We start from the raw sequence: 6,000 nt of genomic DNA on the forward strand, positions 1-6,000 counted from the left end.
ATGTATTTCAGAAAAAAGAAAAAAATAAGTTTTTGCACAGTTGTAATTGCAGCCAGAGGAGAGTGGAGTGAGAGTACGTGAAAGGAACAACTCTGCAAACACCGAGGTCAGTGAAGAAGGAGGGGGAGAAGGTGTTCCAGGCACAGGAGCTGGGATTGCTCTGCGACCATGGTGAGGCAGCTGTGCCCCTGCAGCCCATGGAGATCCATGGGGATGCAAAGATCCACCTGCAGCCTGTGGAGGAGACCCATGCCAGAGCAGGGGGATGCCTGTGAGGAGGCTGTGACCCCGTGGGAGGCCTGTGGAAGGAGGAGCCCCTGCTGGAGCAGCTTGTCCCTGAAAGGCTGTACCCGTGGTAGGGTGGCCCACGCTGCAGCAGCCTGAAGGGACTTTCACCCACTGGAGGGACACAGACTGCAGCAGTGTGATGGGGAGTGTTGCCTGTGGGATGGACTCACACTGCAGCAATTCACAGGGATCTGCTGCCTGTGAGACGGACTCATGCTGCAAAAGTTCATGGAGAACTGTCTCCCATGGGAGAGACCCCATGGAGCAGCAGGGGAGCGACTGCTTTCCCTGATGAACTGATTGTCACCCCCATTGCCTGTGTCCCTGCACAGATGGGGTAGGAGGTAGAGCTGGGAAGGAGGGTGTGGGAAGATGATGTTTTTAAGGTTTTATGTTGTTTCTCATTATCCTGCTCTGACTATTTAGCCATAAATTCAATTAGTATCTCTAATAAGACTCTCTTTTGCCTGTGACAGTATTTGACGAGCGATCTCTCCTGGTCCTTATCTCAACCCTTTTTTGTATTTTCTCTCCTCTGTCCAGCTGTGGAGGCGAGTGATAAGAGAGGCTTTGGTGGGTGCCTTGCATCCAACCCACTACATGGGAGCCTGCTCCTGGATCATGGAGCAGCTCCTGCCCCACTGCTCTGGGAATTACAGCCTGTTGGAAAGCACTTGCTAGCACAGCACTATGTAGAACAAAGATGAAATTTTCCTCTTAAGCGTTTCTGTTAGCCACCAGCAGAAGAATGGCATATTCACCACCCCATCCTGCCGCCTCGAGATGTTGGCAATTGGTGGGTTACACTGATGGAAAAAATATTTACCCTAAAAATCCTGCCATGCACCAGAGCAGAGAACTAAGCACAGAACTCATTCACAATGGCTGGAGACAAAAGAGCTACAGCTAAAGCTATCACAGCCTCTAGTCATCATGCACACCCTAAAACATGTCTCATCTATGGCAAGAGACCAGAAACAAGCCTGGCTGCTGGCTGTTCTTGCTCCCCAGCTGATTCTCATTGATGTTTGCCTTACATAATTCCACTTCAGGGCCTTAGCTGGATTTCCATCTGGCCATCACTCTCTCATGGCTGATTCCTTCCATTTTAAACCTTTGCTCCATCCCTGTGACATCTGCTGTTTTGTAATACCCCACACCCATCCCGGGCTCCTCTTTCAGTCTATGGACAAGCCCCCTGTCATCTGCTGAGCTCCTCTGCCACATAAGCCTCTCTGCATTCACCTTCACCAGAGGCTGCTTCAGTTCTGGCTGGACAGCTGCACACACATTGCCTCAAGTAGCTCCTCACTCATCTGTGTATGAGTATCATCAGAAACAACTATTAAGCACCCAAACTGCTTTTAATTGACCAGCAGTAACTCAGTGTTTCGCTCAGTACTTATAAAAGGTTACAGTTCTGTGTTTTCCAGTTCTGACTGATAGTACCCACCACCTGTAACCCCCAGAAGTGGCAATATTGCTCAGCTGCTTTTCACATCTCTCTTTAGCACATGCTATTAAGAGACCATTTACCTCATCAATTACACATTGAAAAGTATCTCTAGTGTCTAAAGGTACTCTAAAAGCTGGATGCAATGGAGGAACTACTTCCTGAAACTTGTGGATATGCTAAAATCAATGACTGGTCACTGATTAAAGGCTGGAGCACTCACCTTGAGCTTTAACACTTCAGCTGATCAGCATGTGCACATGAGTACGTATCGGTGCAAAGGATTGTCTTCTGCTTCAACTGACAAACTGCTGGATAGCTTTTAAATTAAAAAAATCAAAAATAATAAAATAAATAAAATCTCTATTCCTCCAGACCCAGGGGAACAAACAAGCCAGACCTTCCGGACCCAAGCCCCAGGCCCTGCCAGTAACACACACAGCACTAAGGGATGCACAGCACGGCTGGGTGCTTAGGTTACCAACTTCTGAACTCAGGAAAGAAAGGAAGAAAAGGCAAACTTCTGGATTACTTAACAGAGTAATTTCAGCAACGATCACTCTTGGTAACTTAATGGAACAGAGGAGCAAAGTCCTCTGCCCAGAGACAAGAAGTGACTGTGTATGGCTCAGCTCACGGCCACATAACACACTCTGACCTCAGTCTGCTGGAGCATCCTCCATATGGGGACAGCAGGGGCAACCTGGATGGCTGGACTCACCCTTGACTACCAGCAAAATGCTGAAACAGTCCTGACCTGGTGCTGTGCGAAAGGAAACACTGCCAGGAAGCATTGACGGGATCAGTTCTGAAAGCAAAGCGAGGTCCTGGCCTCATGCATTGCCCTGCTTTAACCACACAGGCAAACAGCTAAGAAATGTAACTATTTTCTGCTTAAAAGCCGCAAATTCCTTGGAGAAAAGGAAAACTCAATCTGACAAAAAGAAACACTCGGGCAATGGTGATAATCTGGCACATACCGGATAACAATCATTGCCCAAACGCTCCCAGAGAAAATTGAAATTAAAAGTCACAAGGCAGATGCAGAATAATATCTGTTGTGAAAATACATTATTCAGCCAGCACTGGTGGTGGAGACTTTTGGTGCAGTGCAATCTGCACACCCTGGTGACCACATATGCAGCAAGATGTGCTGCTTGGCATAGCCAAAGAGAGAGCAGCAGCCTTGCTTGGGAGGCATTTGGGAACCAGCGCCCTTACAGGTCAGAACTACTTGTTATGCCACTCTCACTGCATCGCAGCCTTCTGGAACTCGAGTAACACAGACCAACCCTGCCTCGGGGCATGCAAGAAATCATATGGGGACAAGCTGCAGACAAATGGGCCACTAGTCCAATGCCACATGCATCACCAATGGCACAGCATATGCTCCCGGTTACACTGTGGGTCACATTCTGGATGGAGATCTGCAGTCCTCCATCTGCCTTAGAAGAGACAGATGCACACACTCTACAGCCAATCATCCAATTTGCACCGATCTTCAAGACAAAATCACAGACCACTCACAGACAAACCTATGGCAGCAAAGTTACATTATGGCTTACTTAGTGGAGAAGAGGCCTCAGGAGTTGTCACCAGCTCTCTACAGCACTGTTTGCTTGTCTGAGCCCACCCAGCACATGCTCTGGACGAGACCACAGTGGTCCTTGGAGCAGCAAGTGCTGCCAGGAGCTGGAGCCTTCCTGTAGCGCAGAGCTGCTCGGGAGCTGCTGCTCTCGCTGCACCACAGAGCCCTGTCCTGAGGCCTCCTGCTCCCGTGCCTCCATCTGCCGTGGCCGTGCCCAGCCCTCGAAGGAAAAGCTCACAGCTCTGGCTCTTACGGCACTGCAGGAACTCGCACACGAGGAGGAGGAAGCACGGGGCTCTCTCACCCCCAGTGCCCGCCTTGTTCCAGCATGTCAGTCCTGCAGGGCAAATGCCCCAGTATTACACACATTTATACAGCAGTATTAGACTCCATTTGGTAGCAACATCTGGCCTCCATTTACACATGCACACAGTACAAACTGATGAGTAAACTCACCCAAGTATTAATGTGACAATGGATTCTTCTCAGCTTTTGCTAACTTGACACCAAGGACAATGCAATGCAGAGAATCAGCCATGCAGCTTCAGACCTAAAAGTTAACTAAATCCAACATTTTCTTGCTAACAGCGATAGCAGGAGAAATGCACAGGCAAAGAAAGGAAATAGGCCATGCTGAGTGCAGGCTTTCTTGGAGGATATGCTGGTGCTTCTAGCAAACAGGGATGTAAAAACTTGCTGCATGGGACTTTGCAGTAGCCCTAAAGCATAAACAAGCTGTGCTAGAAATGGTTTAACAATCGAGGTGAAGGTTGCCAATAACTGATAAAATAACTAACTTCCAGAAATAAAGAACCAACTCAGCTATTGATTCCTCTGAACAGAGGAGAGGATGGATCTCTGTGGTACTTTTGCAAAGTGCTCTTCTTGTGTGGTTGCAGCTTCCCTATTTAGCAGTTGGGTGAATGCAGTTCTCAATCCTTCTGCTCAGTCACCCTCAAAGACAATGCTTCCTGATGTTCAGAGGACCTCCATTTGCTTCAGTTTGTGCCCACTGACACTCAGCACCACTGAGAAGAGTTTGGCTCCATCTTTTTTACATTCTCTCTTCAAGTATTTGTAACTAGATGCCCCTGAGACATCTCTTCTCCATGCTGAACAGCCTCAGCTCTCTCAGTCTTTCCTCCTGTCCCTTTACCACCTTCACAGTGCTCTGTCAGACTCTCTCAAGGAGGTCCGTGTCTCTCCTGTCCCGTGGAGCCCAGAGCTGCACACAGCACTCCAGATGTGGCCTCAGCAGCGCAGAGCAGAGCAGAGGGGCAGGACCACCTCCCTGCCCTGCTGACAATGCTTTGTCTAACGCCGCCCAGGAGACCACTGGCCATCCCTGCAGCCAGGGCACACTGTTTGCACAAGTTCTAGTAGTTCCAACGGGGCTCAGCATTTCTGGAGGACTTCACTTGAGAGAGTCAAGTCCCATAAAAGTGCTGAATAAACTCACTGCGAGGGATTACGAGATCAACCGATGCATTGTGGAGAGACAACTGGCTAATGAAATGCCCTGCATCCAAGTAAATGGGAACAAGGGAAAGACTGAGAATTTAATGTACCTGCTCCTGCTTCTAGCCCACTTGTCCATGTTTGCCAGGCTTTGTTTGCCTAGAAAACTTTGGGTACTTCCTCCTGGTTTTCCCTGATGACTCATGCTACTTTCATCCCAAGCAAACAACTCTGCCATTTTTTACCCTTTAGGAAATAGATTCAAAACAGAACCAAAACTGCTTCAATAAGGGACTACATTTTGCTTTGATGAAGCCTGTGTTTACTAAGCTAACCTGATCTGCTGCAAGTCTGCATGCCCCCTTCCCCATGGGGGTTCCTCTACCACAGTCCAAAGGCAAAATGAGAAAATGTGCCTGGGCTGGGAAGAAACAGAAGCCACACCTTTGCAGCCTGGAACAAGCTTGAAGAATGCAGTTTTCCCTCTGAGAGAGCTCTTTGAGCCCAGTGGAGGGGGCTGAGAATTCACACTGGACTCACTTGCAGTAACCCTCTCAGACTGTATTAGGTGTGTTTGCAAACAGGCATTACCTCATGGCAGAACGAGGTGGGAAAAGCAGGACTGGTACATCACACACTCTTATATACACCAAGTTAGAAAAACCCCTGTTAGGTTAATGTTTTTATACCGGTTTACAACCATGGGAAGCCGTGCCTGATGCATTACATGTTCATCCCTAGGTATTGGTATCCTTTCTGCACATGCTGGACAGATGCACCCGCATCATTAATGGCTGTACTGTTATGAGCCCTCGAGAGCCTTGCCTCACATTATTTTTTCCTCTCCTCATTTTATCCTAAAGCATTGGCATATTGGTAAAGCCTGTACCTCTTGCTTTTCTTATAGCAACAGCAGTCACTGGAGGGAGAGGCAGAGGAGCTTGCCATTGCCATATTGACAGAAGTCAGCACTTCAGATCCCTGTTACTGCCTCAGAAAGAAAGATCTTGCTCTACTCACTTTCATCTCCAGCAAGTGCCAAATTATGTCAGTGTGAGAAGCTGCTCTGTCTCCTCCTTCCGTTCACGGGTGGCAATGAGGCACAGACAAAAGATAAGGAAGACAAAACACCCAGCCATAGTTTGTGTTCAGCTGGTGAGTTTTTCAAACGCCTTGGCTGCACAAGGATAGGCAGCAATGGGAATTTTCTTTC

The sequence above is a fragment of the Lonchura striata genome, chromosome 7 (assembly GCF_046129695.1).
Source record: "Lonchura striata isolate bLonStr1 chromosome 7, bLonStr1.mat, whole genome shotgun sequence".
NCBI classification, from domain to species: domain Eukaryota; kingdom Metazoa; phylum Chordata; class Aves; order Passeriformes; family Estrildidae; genus Lonchura; species Lonchura striata.